This window comes from Paramisgurnus dabryanus, unplaced genomic scaffold (assembly GCF_030506205.2).
Source record: "Paramisgurnus dabryanus unplaced genomic scaffold, PD_genome_1.1 h2tg000184c_1_28971__unclustered, whole genome shotgun sequence".
NCBI classification, from domain to species: Eukaryota; Metazoa; Chordata; class Actinopteri; order Cypriniformes; family Cobitidae; genus Paramisgurnus; species Paramisgurnus dabryanus.
Window position 1 is genome coordinate 12,014 of NW_027394098.1, and position 16,958 is coordinate 28,971.

A 16,958-nucleotide genomic window follows, 5' to 3' on the forward strand; every position below is an offset into this window, starting at 1 on the left:
ATCGCTTCTCGGCCTTTTGGCTAAGATCAAGTGTAGTATCTGTTCTTATCAGTTTAATGTCTGATACGTCTCCTATCCGGAGACTATATGTTAAATGGATTTTTGACCTTCGGAAATGGAAGCGGAGCTTGCTCCTTCCACTCCATGCATCAACATGGTATTGCAGTGTTTCCATGAATGGTGCGCTCCCCTTCTCGGGGACAAATAAGTCAAATACAAAAAAAGAATTTGCTTCTTTTGTGCGTGAATGACGGTGTTTTTTCTAATACGTGTGTTTTAAAATTGCTGTGTTTTCGTTGGCTTTATTGGTTTAACGAAAAGCTTGCGTGGAAATGAACACGCTGATAAAGAAATGTTTTTGTAATGTATTTAATTATTTTCTTTACAAGTTTGTGGTGGTGATCCGAGGACGAATTAAACATCCTCGACACAGCTGAAGGTGCAACAAAAGCGAAAGAGGCCGATTGGAATGTTAAAAACACCTGAAAACTTTTTTCACTACCCTTCATACTACAGCTGTCGAAAATCCACAGCAACTACAGCTGTCGAAAATCCACAGCAACGTCGACAGACCTGGAAGCATAGCTGTACTTGTTTAACTCACAACGACAACGGGTAAGTCATTGAGCCCTGTGTTTTTATTTATCCACGTTCTAAAATTGCTATGCTTTCGTTGTTTCTTGATTGCTCTGTACATTTCTTTGTTTCTATTCCACGTAAAGTTACTTTGTAATAACGAAACCATATATTTGAATGCGCAATTTAAATCCATTTGATTTAAATTGTTTCACATATTTCACTCTACACGGTTCAACCGGGCTGGAAACGGAATAAAAATAGGGTAGATCTCGAAGAATGTTTGGTCTCAGACGTGGCTTCGTGCGCTTTCCACCTGGTCACACACAGTAATGAAATGTTAGTCGGACGGCCTTCGGGGGCGCCGTTGATGTGATCGGTCACAGGAAGATGCGGCCGTCTGGCCTCAAAGGGTGTCGCTCATACTTACCTGGCAGGGGAGACACCATGATCATGAAGGTGGTTCACCCAGGGCGAGGCTCAGCCATTGCACTCCGGTTGTGCTGACCCTTTGCGAATTCCCCAAATGTGGGAATCTCGACTGCAAAATTTCTGATAGTGGGGGACTGCGTTCGCGCTCTCCCCTGACCTATGTGTTAAAAATAGATTCTTTTGTCGTTTTACGTAAAATCCAAGAGACGTCTAACCACGGCCCAAGAATACATTAGTCATCAAAAAAGCGGCTATTCAACGACTACATAATTTCTAATAGACAGCGAATATGTGTCTAGGCTAAAACAAGGCTTAATTTGGGCTGTCAGTGAAAATCTAATAGACGTTTGACCATTCCAAAAGAATAGACTAGCCATTAAATAGAACCACAATCAAACGGCTACATGTCTAAGAGACAGTCAACAAAATAATGCTTAGATGATTCTTTTATTTCCAATATAAGAGGTTCTCGGGAATGGCAATCATCCAAACTAATAAATTATAAAGGCTTTTATAAGAAAATGACAACAGTTAAACAACATAGACAGCGTTGGGCAATACAAAATGCTAATAAATACAAGACAAATTGAAATATTGTACATGCATGTACATTAAACAAGCCAACAAATCTGCCAATGGGCTACGACAATTTTTCTTGAATTAAGTGTTTATATCTAGATTTGTTTCTTACCCCTTTGGCAGATTTATTTGCTTGTTTTAAGCCCAAATTCGCTTAAATTTTGAGTTTTTTTCTCCCTAAAGGCTAGGCTTATTTTCTTAGGGCATTTTGCTCATCAAAAAATGCATCTTATTTTAAGACTTTCTAGATATTTGTACAGTGAAAACAGTTCGAAATAAAAAGTAAGAAATGATTTTTTGCAATGTATTCATTCATTCGCTACCCTTCATAATACAGCTGTCGAAAAACCACAGCAACGTCGACAGACCTGGAAGCGTAGCTGTATTTGTTTAACTCACAAAGACAACGGGTAAAGTATTTTCTTGATTACCTAAATGACTTGCCGTAAGAAAATAAGTTTAGGTTTAAGAGGGGGAAATACAGTTTAAAGGGATATTTCAATTTATGATGATAATTCTGTCATCATTTACTCATGCATACAGGCTTACAACAACACGAGGATTAGTTTTTTTCTGAGTAACACAAAAGAAGGTATTTTGAGGAATGATGGTAAACCCACAGCAGATAGTCACCATTGACTTCCATAGTAGGAATAAAAAAAATATTTCTTCATCATTTATCACGATACTTCCAAAATATTTTTTCCTACTAAGTCAATGTTTCATTATTTGCTTTACAAGCTTAAAAATGATGGTGACATGATTCCATGGTAATCACAAACAGTTAAACAAGTAAGATAATCACCATTACTTTTAAAAGCATTTTGAAAATTGCTTGCTTATGCTGGGAGTAAAGGTATTTCACGCAGTGCGCATCCTCTTTAAAAGGTAATGTATGCTTCTTTTAAAGCTGACACATTTGCCACATTAAAATAACAGAAATGTGTACTTTTTAAACTTTTTGGAGCCGGTGTGTCTGTGTTCTTGGGGCACACATCTACATGTAAAAGCAGAATTGCTTATTATTCTTCTCTATTTCTTGTATAGGTCAATTATGAGTGAAGAACCGTTCACCAAATGAAGACCGCAGCCAGGTGACGGGATTCTGTGGTAATCGCAAACAGGTAAACCAGTAAAATAATCATCATTTATTGTTAAAATAATTTTGAAAATTGAAGTTCTGTGTGTTCTTATTGTACTTTATTTATTTCTGCAGGTAAGCACCATACCGTAAGCTTCATTCCCTTTATAACAGGTAAGGTTCATACTGTTTTATTCTTTTGTACTGTTTTATTCGTACTGTTTTAAATCATTCAGTAAATGCAAAGTTAAACTGATGTGTTTTTAATCTAGATTTAAAAGTGTCTACTGTTGAAGCACATCTGATCTCTTCTGAAAGCTGATAATAACTAAATGCTGATGCACCTTGTTTTGAGTGAACCCCTGTTTTTTCTAAATGACCTGATCCTATTGCTCCGAGTAATCGGTTTCATATTCGATTAGCATATCTGTCATGTATTTCGGCCTGTAGCCATGAAGTGGTTTTTAAACAAGTAACAGTACTTTTTTAATCCATTGTCCATTGCAATAATCGGCCCTGCTGGTGATGAAAGCATGAACAAGTTTCTCTAAGTCCTGTCTTGAGACAAAACCTCCAATTCTGGCAATATTTCTGAGATGGTAGTAAAAGCAGAATTCCTTATTATTTTTCTCTATCTCAGGCTCTATGGCATATATGTCATGATTTTATTTGTCTATTTATATGTCTATTTACAAGGACTGCCTTGGCCAAACGTTATTGTTAATTAATATTGAAGCAGTTATTTAACATATTTCCTTTGAGTAGTGATTTGTGTAATGATCCATATATCTATTTTTATGTATATTTTTAACTTAGGAATGTGATTTTAAAGCACATATTTGTTATTGTATGACACCTCTCATGTTATGAAAGTAAAAAATAAATGTATTTTCTGATGTCTTGCATTTCTGTTTTTAAACTGTTAATCCTTATCAAGTGCTATACATTAGAAAGTGGATAAATAACAAAAATGTCACTCCTGACAGCTGATAAATTAATCGTTCTTTATAGCACCACTGAGGTGAGCATTTTTCAAGGCAAGATTCTTTATAGAACCGTATAAAAAGGTTCTATATAGTACCAAAAAAACGGGTTCTGCTATGGTTACAAGCTGAAGAACCCTTATTTGGTACTATTTAGGAGCATTTGTCTTTAGAGTGTTGCGTAGGTTCGAAACTTTCAATCTTTAAACCAAAAAAAAGGGTCACACGGTTTTATTTGTGGTGTGGACATGAACACGCTGCAGGCATTGAAATGTAATTTGTAATTTATTCTCTCATTTCATATTTAACAAATAGAAAGCAAAGTGCTATTCAATCAGTTTAACTAAACAACTGGTGTTCCTCAATTTTGGGGCCTATTTTGTTCAGTATATCAGTTTTGTTCAGTTTTGTATGTGCATGCAAAAAGCATTCAGCGAGCAAATTAACTGAAGCTTTACCTTCGTGTTTCTTTTTGTATGAGTGATAACTGTTTCTGTATGTATTTGTATGGTTTTTTTACAAGTATAGAGTGAAATGCACACGGTGAGTAATGAACGCAGACCTTCAGTGCCGGATCTCTGACCCGCTAACCTCCATCCCGACAGCCAGCGCCTTCTCCGGATGCCATTGCGGTATCGCTCCTCGGCTTTTTGGGTAAAATCGAGTGGACACCGGGGACTACACGTTTGAATGGATTTTTGACCTTCGGCTATGGAAGCGAGGCTTGCTCCGTCCACTCCGTGCATCGACTCTGGCGCTTTCCGGGGACAAATAAGGTGAGTTTAAAACCAGAGTTTGCTTCTTTTGTGCGTGGTTGCCAGTTTGTTTGCCAATCCGTGGTCATAATATGTTCCGCTTCGTGGTTTCTCCATCGCTCAGTACTTTTCTGTGTTTCTATTTTACGTAAAGCTAACACCAAAACGATTGTGGAAAGCGCTATATAGATTGTTCTCAAAGAAAAAACGAGAAACAAACCCATGTGAATATGGGTCAAATTATCTAGGCGGAGCACTTCGTTCAAAGAAAAACGCAACAGAATTGTTTGTGTTGAACAAAGACAATGGTGCGTGCAGACATCGAATGTGTATTGTGGATAAAAAATGGCCAGTGGGGTGGGACAATTTTTCTTGAATTAAGTGTTTATGGGAAAAGTTAACGAATTTTTTCTTACCCTGTAGGCAGATTTATTTGCTTGTTTTAAGCATAAAATAACAGGAGAAGAAATTGTGTAGGGGGAGCAGAGGGTTTTTTTTTTCGTTCAAAGAAAAGCAGCGTGGCACGAATGAATGTTTGGCTGAAATGCTATCGTAATTTCCCCCTTAATTTTCCTTACAAACATGAAACCAGAGAGAAGGGCCAGTTGGCATCGAATTGCACCTTGTATTCGGTGATTGATTGAGGAAAAATATGCGTATGTTTTGTTGAACAGAGACAATGGCCGCGTGCTCCAGCGTCACCTATATGCCTATTTCACAAAATGGCGCCTTTGACCGGAAGTAAGGAAGACATCGTTCAGGTTGCACCACTACGATGGCCACTCAATATAGTATGGACTGACAGCTGCTTTGTTTTCTCCTACACATGAATTTACTTGTAAAAATAACAATAACATATATTGTCGATTGGTGTTATATTATTTTTTTAGCATTTCGTCTTATCAAAATATATCATATGTTAGACAGCTGTCAATTTTAAATAAAATAACGAGACATACATAATTCGTGTCTGCTCCCGTTTATTGTAATGAGTCTGCACATTTGGAGAAATACTTAGACATTTTACTTCTTATTTCTTTAGACTGAATAATTATTTCTTATTAATTCCAAAGTATGAGACCCGATGATCTAATCGTGGTGTATGTGCTATTCCTCGTTTGTTTGCCTGCATCCATTGCTTTACGGCTTGCTTGTTGCGTTGAAATGCACATTTGATTTCTTTACCAGCATTGGATTTAGACCATTCAATGAGAAGAGTTAACAGCGTTTATTATGATTGATAAGCCCTCAACGGAGAATGAAGTCTGCATACATTAAAAGCCTTATTTTGTTTTTATCGTGTGCCTTCCAAAATGTATGCGACGAAACTTAAATCACGCAAAAAATGAATGGTAACTAGACGTGCTTGTTGTGTGCAGGGAGTGCATTTATTTGTAAACTTTTGCTAAATCAAAATGGTTTATTTGTATTTGCTTTTTACCTGGGTTTTATCAGGTTCGCAGTCGGGACATTTTTAATCCATAGTGTATGGAGTTATCTAGTAGAAAATGATCTGCTGTTTTTTGGTAGAATGTTGTGTCAGCTAAAGAAACGAGGAATAAAACAAACACCGCGATTAAAAAAAATCAGATCGCATACTTTGTAATTGAAAATAAATAATAATTAATTCCAAAGAAATAAGAAGTAAAATGTGTAAGTATTCCTCAAAATGTGCTTTGGACTAAGTCCCCGTCATCACAGCAAACGGGAGCAGACCCAGATAGGTATGTCTAGTTATTTTATTTAAAATTTTCAGCCGTCTGTAAATTCATGTTTGAAAGAAAAAAGTAAATGAATATCTTACTTACTGTTTTTGTCTTGTTTTCTTGTGAATATCTGACAATTCTTAAATGGAGATACATTTACTTGGTAAGCAAAGTGGCTTAAGATATTATGTATTGTAATAGAAAATTGTTATAAAAGCGTTTTGTGTTTGCTGGGAATTCACAGCCATATAATTAATTATAATAACGCACTTTTTGTTTATAAACATGTTAAAAAATACATTAACACAGAATAATGTGGCAACAAATCAAACGTGCATTTAAATGCAACAAGCAAAAATAAATAAATAAAGCAAATGCACGGAAAAGAAACGAGGAATAAAACAAACACCGCGATTAAAAAATCAGATCGTATACTTTGTAATAATTGAAATAAATTATAAAAATCAACAGGTTTATATTTAAAACAAGTAAAAAATATCTGCCAGCGGGGTAAGAAAAATAAACTTAATTCTAGTTTCAACTTAATTCAATAATAAACTCAATTTAGGTTTATTTTTCTTACCCCACTGGCAGATATTTTTACTTGTTTTAAGCCTTAACCTATTACATTTTAGAATTTATTTCAGTAAACAAGACTTAAATTCTAAGCCACTTTGCTTATTAAGTAAATGTATCTTGATTTAAGAATTATTTTTTAACTCGAAAACATGAATAAAATACTAAGTAAACGAACAGATTGGGATGTTCAAAACACTTAAACATTTTTTTTTCACTCTACCCTTCATATTACAGCTGTCGAAAAACCACAGCAACGTTGACAGACCTGGAAGCCATGATATATTAGCAGTTTTTAAAATAAGTTAAATCTAGAATCCTTATTGGTTTTAGATACTTAAAAGCAATGAATGATCTTCTTTCTTTTGAATTGATTTGGTATTATGGAGGAGCTCTGTGTCTGGTTATTGAAGATGATTTGGTCTTTGCTCCTATGTTGGCTTATTTTTTGTTATTTCCGTTACTATATATATATATATATATATATATATATATATATATATATATATATATATTTCCCCTTTGTTTTTTCTGATTTGAGGTTATGAAAATGTTTTAATTTGTAATAAAGGTTTTTTGAAAATTCTAAATTCTCTCTCTCTCTCTCTCTCTCTCTCTCTCTCTCTCTCTCTCTCTCATGAGCGTGGATCAGTTCCTGCATCAAGGAAAAAATGCGCATCCTGGTAAAGTTCAGAAGTTAGACGACTGAGCTGCAGCGGACAGCGTAAGATTTATGAAAACACATTTGAGAAGAAAGGCAAAGCATGTTTCACAGTTAATCCAAGACCATAATGACAATTTTGCGCTCTGTTTCCCGAAGCTCGTGGAGGCGTGGAGCAGCATACACAGTTAAGGTATGTGCGATCTACCGGCATTACCTTTACGATCGACGTATTGGATCTGCAAGCTGCAAGCAAATTAACTGAAGCTTTACTTCATGTTTCTGTTTGGTTAAGCGATGACTGCTTTTTCCCAACAGTTTGTGTGTGTTTTCTGCATGGGTTTAGAAAACATGAACTTCTGATCTGCTAGCTCAACGTTCTACCTCTGTAACGTATAGAGTTAAATGCCCGCTAGCCTCCACCCCAAAAGCCAGCGCCTTCGCCGGCTCCCCCTTTGGCTGCGTCTATTCCGGTATCGCTTCTCGGCCTTTTGGCTAAGATCAAGTGTAGTATCTGTTCTTATCAGTTTAATGTCTGATACGTCTCCTATCCGGAGACTATATGTTAAATGGATTTTTGACCTTCGGAAATGGAAGCGGAGCTTGCTCCTTCCACTCCATGCATCAACATGGTATTGCAGTGTTTCCATGAATGGTGCGCTCCCCTTCTCGGGGACAAATAAGTCAAATACAAAAAAAGAATTTGCTTCTTTTGTGCGTGAATGACGGTGTTTTTTCTAATACGTGTGTTTTAAAATTGCTGTGTTTTCGTTGGCTTTATTGGTTTAACGAAAAGCTTGCGTGGAAATGAACACGCTGATAAAGAAATGTTTTTGTAATGTATTTAATTATTTTCTTTACAAGTTTGTGGTGGTGATCCGAGGACGAATTAAACATCCTCGACACAGCTGAAGGTGCAACAAAAGCGAAAGAGGCCGATTGGAATGTTAAAAACACCTGAAAACTTTTTTCACTACCCTTCATACTACAGCTGTCGAAAATCCACAGCAACTACAGCTGTCGAAAATCCACAGCAACGTCGACAGACCTGGAAGCATAGCTGTACTTGTTTAACTCACAACGACAACGGGTAAGTCATTGAGCCCTGTGTTTTTATTTATCCACGTTCTAAAATTGCTATGCTTTCGTTGTTTCTTGATTGCTCTGTACATTTCTTTGTTTCTATTCCACGTAAAGTTACTTTGTAATAACGAAACCATATATTTGAATGCGCAATTTAAATCCATTTGATTGAAATTGTTTCACATATTTCACTCTACACGGTTCAACCGGGCTGGAAACGGAATAAAAATAGGGTAGATCTCGAAGAATGTTTGGTCTCAGACGTGGCTTCGTGCGCTTTCCACCTGGTCACACACAGTAATGAAATGTTAGTCGGACGGCCTTCGGGGGCGCCGTTGATGTGATCGGTCACAGGAAGATGCGGCCGTCTGGCCTCAAAGGGTGTCGCTCATACTTACCTGGCAGGGGAGACACCATGATCATGAAGGTGGTTCACCCAGGGCGAGGCTCAGCCATTGCACTCCGGTTGTGCTGACCCTTTGCGAATTCCCCAAATGTGGGAATCTCGACTGCAAAATTTCTGATAGTGGGGGACTGCGTTCGCGCTCTCCCCTGACCTATGTGTTAAAAATAGATTCTTTTGTCGTTTTACGTAAAATCCAAGAGACGTCTAACCACGGCCCAAGAATACATTAGTCATCAAAAAAGCGGCTATTCAACGACTACATAATTTCTAATAGACAGCGAATATGTGTCTAGGCTAAAACAAGGCTTAATTTGGGCTGTCAGTGAAAATCTAATAGACGTTTGACCATTCCAAAAGAATAGACTAGCCATTAAATAGAACCACAATCAAACGGCTACATGTCTAAGAGACAGTCAACAAAATAATGCTTAGATGATTCTTTTATTTCCAATATAAGAGGTTCTCGGGAATGGCAATCATCCAAACTAATAAATTATAAAGGCTTTTATAAGAAAATGACAACAGTTAAACAACATAGACAGCGTTGGGCAATACAAAATGCTAATAAATACAAGACAAATTGAAATATTGTACATGCATGTACATTAAACAAGCCAACAAATCTGCCAATGGGCTACGACAATTTTTCTTGAATTAAGTGTTTATATCTAGATTTGTTTCTTACCCCTTTGGCAGATTTATTTGCTTGTTTTAAGCCCAAATTCGCTTAAATTTTGAGTTTTTTTCTCCCTAAAGGCTAGGCTTATTTTCTTAGGGCATTTTGCTCATCAAAAAATGCATCTTATTTTAAGACTTTCTAGATATTTGTACAGTGAAAACAGTTCGAAATAACAAGTAAGAAATGATTTTTTGCAATGTATTCATTCATTCGCTACCCTTCATAATACAGCTGTCGAAAAACCACAGCAACGTCGACAGACCTGGAAGCGTAGCTGTATTTGTTTAACTCACAAAGACAACGGGTAAAGTATTTTCTTGATTACCTAAATGACTTGCCGTAAGAAAATAAGTTTAGGTTTAAGAGGGGGAAATACAGTTTAAAGGGATATTTCAATTTATGATGATAATTCTGTCATCATTTACTCATGCATACAGGCTTACAACAACACGAGGATTAGTTTTTTTCTGAGTAACACAAAAGAAGGTATTTTGAGGAATGATGGTAAACCCACAGCAGATAGTCACCATTGACTTCCATAGTAGGAATAAAAAAAATATTTCTTCATCATTTATCACGATACTTCCAAAATATTTTTTCCTACTAAGTCAATGTTTCATTATTTGCTTTACAAGCTTAAAAATGATGGTGACATGATTCCATGGTAATCACAAACAGTTAAACAAGTAAGATAATCACCATTACTTTTAAAAGCATTTTGAAAATTGCTTGCTTATGCTGGGAGTAAAGGTATTTCACGCAGTGCGCATCCTCTTTAAAAGGTAATGTATGCTTCTTTTAAAGCTGACACATTTGCCACATTAAAATAACAGAAATGTGTACTTTTTAAACTTTTTGGAGCCGGTGTGTCTGTGTTCTTGGGGCACACATCTACATGTAAAAGCAGAATTGCTTATTATTCTTCTCTATTTCTTGTATAGGTCAATTATGAGTGAAGAACCGTTCACCAAATGAAGACCGCAGCCAGGTGACGGGATTCTGTGGTAATCGCAAACAGGTAAACCAGTAAAATAATCATCATTTATTGTTAAAATAATTTTGAAAATTGAAGTTCTGTGTGTTCTTATTGTACTTTATTTATTTCTGCAGGTAAGCACCATACCGTAAGCTTCATTCCCTTTATAACAGGTAAGGTTCATACTGTTTTATTCTTTTGTACTGTTTTATTCGTACTGTTTTAAATCATTCAGTAAATGCAAAGTTAAACTGATGTGTTTTTAATCTAGATTTAAAAGTGTCTACTGTTGAAGCACATCTGATCTCTTCTGAAAGCTGATAATAACTAAATGCTGATGCACCTTGTTTTGAGTGAACCCCTGTTTTTTCTAAATGACCTGATCCTATTGCTCCGAGTAATCGGTTTCATATTCGATTAGCATATCTGTCATGTATTTCGGCCTGTAGCCATGAAGTGGTTTTTAAACAAGTAACAGTACTTTTTTAATCCATTGTCCATTGCAATAATCGGCCCTGCTGGTGATGAAAGCATGAACAAGTTTCTCTAAGTCCTGTCTTGAGACAAAACCTCCAATTCTGGCAATATTTCTGAGATGGTAGTAAAAGCAGAATTCCTTATTATTTTTCTCTATCTCAGGCTCTATGGCATATATGTCATGATTTTATTTGTCTATTTATATGTCTATTTACAAGGACTGCCTTGGCCAAACGTTATTGTTAATTAATATTGAAGCAGTTATTTAACATATTTCCTTTGAGTAGTGATTTGTGTAATGATCCATATATCTATTTTTATGTATATTTTTAACTTAGGAATGTGATTTTAAAGCACATATTTGTTATTGTATGACACCTCTCATGTTATGAAAGTAAAAAATAAATGTATTTTCTGATGTCTTGCATTTCTGTTTTTAAACTGTTAATCCTTATCAAGTGCTATACATTAGAAAGTGGATAAATAACAAAAATGTCACTCCTGACAGCTGATAAATTAATCGTTCTTTATAGCACCACTGAGGTGAGCATTTTTCAAGGCAAGATTCTTTATAGAACCGTATAAAAAGGTTCTATATAGTACCAAAAAAACGGGTTCTGCTATGGTTACAAGCTGAAGAACCCTTATTTGGTACTATTTAGGAGCATTTGTCTTTAGAGTGTTGCGTAGGTTCGAAACTTTCAATCTTTAAACCAAAAAAAAGGGTCACACGGTTTTATTTGTGGTGTGGACATGAACACGCTGCAGGCATTGAAATGTAATTTGTAATTTATTCTCTCATTTCATATTTAACAAATAGAAAGCAAAGTGCTATTCAATCAGTTTAACTAAACAACTGGTGTTCCTCAATTTTGGGGCCTATTTTGTTCAGTATATCAGTTTTGTTCAGTTTTGTATGTGCATGCAAAAAGCATTCAGCGAGCAAATTAACTGAAGCTTTACCTTCGTGTTTCTTTTTGTATGAGTGATAACTGTTTCTGTATGTATTTGTATGGTTTTTTTACAAGTATAGAGTGAAATGCACACGGTGAGTAATGAACGCAGACCTTCAGTGCCGGATCTCTGACCCGCTAACCTCCATCCCGACAGCCAGCGCCTTCTCCGGATGCCATTGCGGTATCGCTCCTCGGCTTTTTGGGTAAAATCGAGTGGACACCGGGGACTACACGTTTGAATGGATTTTTGACCTTCGGCTATGGAAGCGAGGCTTGCTCCGTCCACTCCGTGCATCGACTCTGGCGCTTTCCGGGGACAAATAAGGTGAGTTTAAAACCAGAGTTTGCTTCTTTTGTGCGTGGTTGCCAGTTTGTTTGCCAATCCGTGGTCATAATATGTTCCGCTTCGTGGTTTCTCCATCGCTCAGTACTTTTCTGTGTTTCTATTTTACGTAAAGCTAACACCAAAACGATTGTGGAAAGCGCTATATAGATTGTTCTCAAAGAAAAAACGAGAAACAAACCCATGTGAATATGGGTCAAATTATCTAGGCGGAGCACTTCGTTCAAAGAAAAACGCAACAGAATTGTTTGCGTTGAACAAAGACAATGGTGCGTGCAGACATCGAATGTGTATTGTGGATAAAAAATGGCCAGTGGGGTGGGACAATTTTTCTTGAATTAAGTGTTTATGGGAAAAGTTAACGAATTTTTTCTTACCCTGTAGGCAGATTTATTTGCTTGTTTTAAGCATAAAATAACAGGAGAAGAAATTGTGTAGGGGGAGCAGAGGGTTTTTTTTTTCGTTCAAAGAAAAGCAGCGTGGCACGAATGAATGTTTGGCTGAAATGCTATCGTAATTTCCCCCTTAATTTTCCTTACAAACATGAAACCAGAGAGAAGGGCCAGTTGGCATCGAATTGCACCTTGTATTCGGTGATTGATTGAGGAAAAATATGCGTATGTGTATATATACACTTGTTTTGTTGAACAGAGACAATGGCCGCGTGCTCCAGCGTCACCTATATGCCTATTTCACAAAATGGCGCCTTTGACCGGAAGTAAGGAAGACATCGTTCAGGTTGCACCACTACGATGGCCACTCAATATAGTATGGACTGACAGCTGCTTTGTTTTCTCCTACACATGAATTTACTTGTAAAAATAACAATAACATATATTGTCGATTGGTGTTATATTATTTTTTTAGCATTTCGTCTTATCAAAATATATCATATGTTAGACAGCTGTCAATTTTAAATAAAATAACGAGACATACATAATTCGTGTCTGCTCCCGTTTATTGTAATGAGTCTGCACATTTGGAGAAATACTTAGACATTTTACTTCTTATTTCTTTAGACTGAATAATTATTTCTTATTAATTCCAAAGTATGAGACCCGATGATCTAATCGTGGTGTATGTGCTATTCCTCGTTTGTTTGCCTGCATCCATTGCTTTACGGCTTGCTTGTTGCGTTGAAATGCACATTTGATTTCTTTACCAGCATTGGATTTAGACCATTCAATGAGAAGAGTTAACAGCGTTTATTATGATTGATAAGCCCTCAACGGAGAATGAAGTCTGCATACATTAAAAGCCTTATTTTGTTTTTATCGTGTGCCTTCCAAAATGTATGCGACGAAACTTAAATCACGCAAAAAATGAATGGTAACTAGACGTGCTTGTTGTGTGCAGGGAGTGCATTTATTTGTAAACTTTTGCTAAATCAAAATGGTTTATTTGTATTTGCTTTTTACCTGGGTTTTATCAGGTTCGCAGTCGGGACATTTTTAATCCATAGTGTATGGAGTTATCTAGTAGAAAATGATCTGCTGTTTTTTGGTAGAATGTTGTGTGAGCTAAAGAAACGAGGAATAAAACAAACACCGCGATTAAAAAAAATCAGATCGCATACTTTGTAATTGAAAATAAATAATAATTAATTCCAAAGAAATAAGAAGTAAAATGTGTAAGTATTCCTCAAAATGTGCTTTGGACTAAGTCCCCGTCATCACAGCAAACGGGAGCAGACCCAGATAGGTATGTCTAGTTATTTTATTTAAAATTTTCAGCCGTCTGTAAATTCATGTTTGAAAGAAAAAAGTAAATGAATATCTTACTTACTGTTTTTGTCTTGTTTTCTTGTGAATATCTGACAATTCTTAAATGGAGATACATTTACTTGGTAAGCAAAGTGGCTTAAGATATTATGTATTGTAATAGAAAATTGTTATAAAAGCGTTTTGTGTTTGCTGGGAATTCACAGCCATATAATTAATTATAATAACGCACTTTTTGTTTATAAACATGTTAAAAAATACATTAACACAGAATAATGTGGCAACAAATCAAACGTGCATTTAAATGCAACAAGCAAAAATAAATAAATAAAGCAAATGCACGGAAAAGAAACGAGGAATAAAACAAACACCGCGATTAAAAAATCAGATCGTATACTTTGTAATAATTGAAATAAATTATAAAAATCAACAGGTTTATATTTAAAACAAGTAAAAAATATCTGCCAGCGGGGTAAGAAAAATAAACTTAATTCTAGTTTCAACTTAATTCAATAATAAACTCAATTTAGGTTTATTTTTCTTACCCCACTGGCAGATATTTTTACTTGTTTTAAGCCTTAACCTATTACATTTTAGAATTTATTTCAGTAAACAAGACTTAAATTCTAAGCCACTTTGCTTATTAAGTAAATGTATCTTGATTTAAGAATTATTTTTTAACTCGAAAACATGAATAAAATACTAAGTAAACGAACAGATTGGGATGTTCAAAACACTTAAACATTTTTTTTTCACTCTACCCTTCATATTACAGCTGTCGAAAAACCACAGCAACGTTGACAGACCTGGAAGCCATGATATATTAGCAGTTTTTAAAATAAGTTAAATCTAGAATCCTTATTGGTTTTAGATACTTAAAAGCAATGAATGATCTTCTTTCTTTTGAATTGATTTGGTATTATGGAGGAGCTCTGTGTCTGGTTATTGAAGATGATTTGGTCTTTGCTCCTATGTTGGCTTATTTTTTGTTATTTCCGTTACTATATATATATATATATATATATATATATATATATATATTTCCCCTTTGTTTTTTCTGATTTGAGGTTATGAAAATGTTTTAATTTATAATAAAGGTTTTTTGAAAATTCTAAATTCTCTCTCTCTCTCTCTCTCTCTCTCTCTCTCTCTCTCTCTCTCATGAGCGTGGATCAGTTCCTGCATCAAGGAAAAAATGCGCATCCTGGTAAATTTCAGAAGTTAGACGACTGAGCTGCAGCGGACAGCGTAAGATTTATGAAAACACATTTGAGAAGAAAGGCAAAGCATGTTTCACAGTTAATCCAAGACCATAATGACAATTTTGCGCTCTGTTTCCCGAAGCTCGTGGAGGCGTGGAGCAGCATACACAGTTAAGGTATGTGCGATCTACCGGCATTACCTTTACGATCGACGTATTGGATCTGCAAGCTGCAAGCAAATTAACTGAAGCTTTACTTCATGTTTCTGTTTGGTTAAGCGATGACTGCTTTTTCCCAACAGTTTGTGTGTGTTTTCTGCATGGGTTTAGAAAACATGAACTTCTGATCTGCTAGCTCAACGTTCTACCTCTGTAACGTATAGAGTTAAATGCCCGCTAGCCTCCACCCCAAAAGCCAGCGCCTTCGCCGGCTCCCCCTTTGGCTGCGTCTATTCCGGTATCGCTTCTCGGCCTTTTGGCTAAGATCAAGTGTAGTATCTGTTCTTATCAGTTTAATGTCTGATACGTCTCCTATCCGGAGACTATATGTTAAATGGATTTTTGACCTTCGGAAATGGAAGCGGAGCTTGCTCCTTCCACTCCATGCATCAACATGGTATTGCAGTGTTTCCATGAATGGTGCGCTCCCCTTCTCGGGGACAAATAAGTCAAATACAAAAAAAGAATTTGCTTCTTCTGTGCGTGAATGACGGTGTTTTTTCTAATACGTGTGTTTTAAAATTGCTGTGTTTTCGTTGGCTTTATTGGTTTAACGAAAAGCTTGCGTGGAAATGAACACGCTGATAAAGAAATGTTTTTGTAATGTATTTAATTATTTTCTTTACAAGTTTGTGGTGGTGATCCGAGGACGAATTAAACATCCTCGACACAGCTGAAGGTGCAACAAAAGCGAAAGAGGCCGATTGGAATGTTAAAAACACCTGAAAACTTTTTTCACTACCCTTCATACTACAGCTGTCGAAAATCCACAGCAACTACAGCTGTCGAAAATCCACAGCAACGTCGACAGACCTGGAAGCATAGCTGTACTTGTTTAACTCACAACGACAACGGGTAAGTCATTGAGCCCTGTGTTTTTATTTATCCACGTTCTAAAATTGCTATGCTTTCGTTGTTTCTTGATTGCTCTGTACATTTCTTTGTTTCTATTCCACGTAAAGTTACTTTGTAATAACGAAACCATATATTTGAATGCGCAATTTAAATCCATTTGATTGAAATTGTTTCACATATTTCACTCTACACGGTTCAACCGGGCTGGAAACGGAATAAAAATAGGGTAGATCTCGAAGAATGTTTGGTCTCAGACGTGGCTTCGTGCGCTTTCCACCTGGTCACACACAGTAATGAAATGTTAGTCGGACGGCCTTCGGGGGCGCCGTTGATGTGATCGGTCACAGGAAGATGCGGCCGTCTGGCCTCAAAGGGTGTCGCTCATACTTACCTGGCAGGGGAGACACCATGATCATGAAGGTGGTTCACCCAGGGCGAGGCTCAGCCATTGCACTCCGGTTGTGCTGACCCTTTGCGAATTCCCCAAATGTGGGAATCTCGACTGCAAAATTTCTGATAGTGGGGGACTGCGTTCGCGCTCTCCCCTGACCTATGTGTTAAAAATAGATTCTTTTGTCGTTTTACGTAAAATCCAAGAGACGTCTAACCACGGCCCAAGAATACATTAGTCATCAAAAAAGCGGCTATTCAACGACTACATAATTTCTAATAGACAGCGAATATGTGTCTAGG

At 36.5% G+C, this 16,958-nt stretch overlaps 6 non-coding genes across 6 annotated transcripts; all 6 read left to right on the top strand.

The window, feature by feature from the left end:
• On the top strand, positions 1-191 carry LOC135764049 (U2 spliceosomal RNA). Its single transcript, XR_010539611.1, has one exon. It is a non-coding gene; the product is annotated as a U2 spliceosomal RNA (small nuclear RNA).
• An 807-nt stretch (positions 192-998) lies between these two features.
• On the top strand, positions 999-1,163 carry LOC135764047 (U1 spliceosomal RNA). Its single transcript, XR_010539609.1, has one exon. It is a non-coding gene; the product is annotated as a U1 spliceosomal RNA (small nuclear RNA).
• A 6,661-nt stretch (positions 1,164-7,824) lies between these two features.
• On the top strand, positions 7,825-8,015 carry LOC135765371 (U2 spliceosomal RNA). The gene has a single exon (XR_010540666.1). It is a non-coding gene; the product is annotated as a U2 spliceosomal RNA (small nuclear RNA).
• An 807-nt stretch (positions 8,016-8,822) lies between these two features.
• LOC135765378 (U1 spliceosomal RNA) lies at positions 8,823-8,987 on the top strand. The gene has a single exon (XR_010540673.1). It is a non-coding gene; the product is annotated as a U1 spliceosomal RNA (small nuclear RNA).
• A 6,663-nt stretch (positions 8,988-15,650) lies between these two features.
• On the top strand, positions 15,651-15,841 carry LOC135765372 (U2 spliceosomal RNA). Its single transcript, XR_010540667.1, has one exon. It is a non-coding gene; the product is annotated as a U2 spliceosomal RNA (small nuclear RNA).
• An 807-nt stretch (positions 15,842-16,648) lies between these two features.
• Positions 16,649-16,813, top strand: LOC135765379 (U1 spliceosomal RNA). Its single transcript, XR_010540674.1, has one exon. It is a non-coding gene; the product is annotated as a U1 spliceosomal RNA (small nuclear RNA).
• Positions 16,814-16,958: the final 145 nt, after the last annotated feature.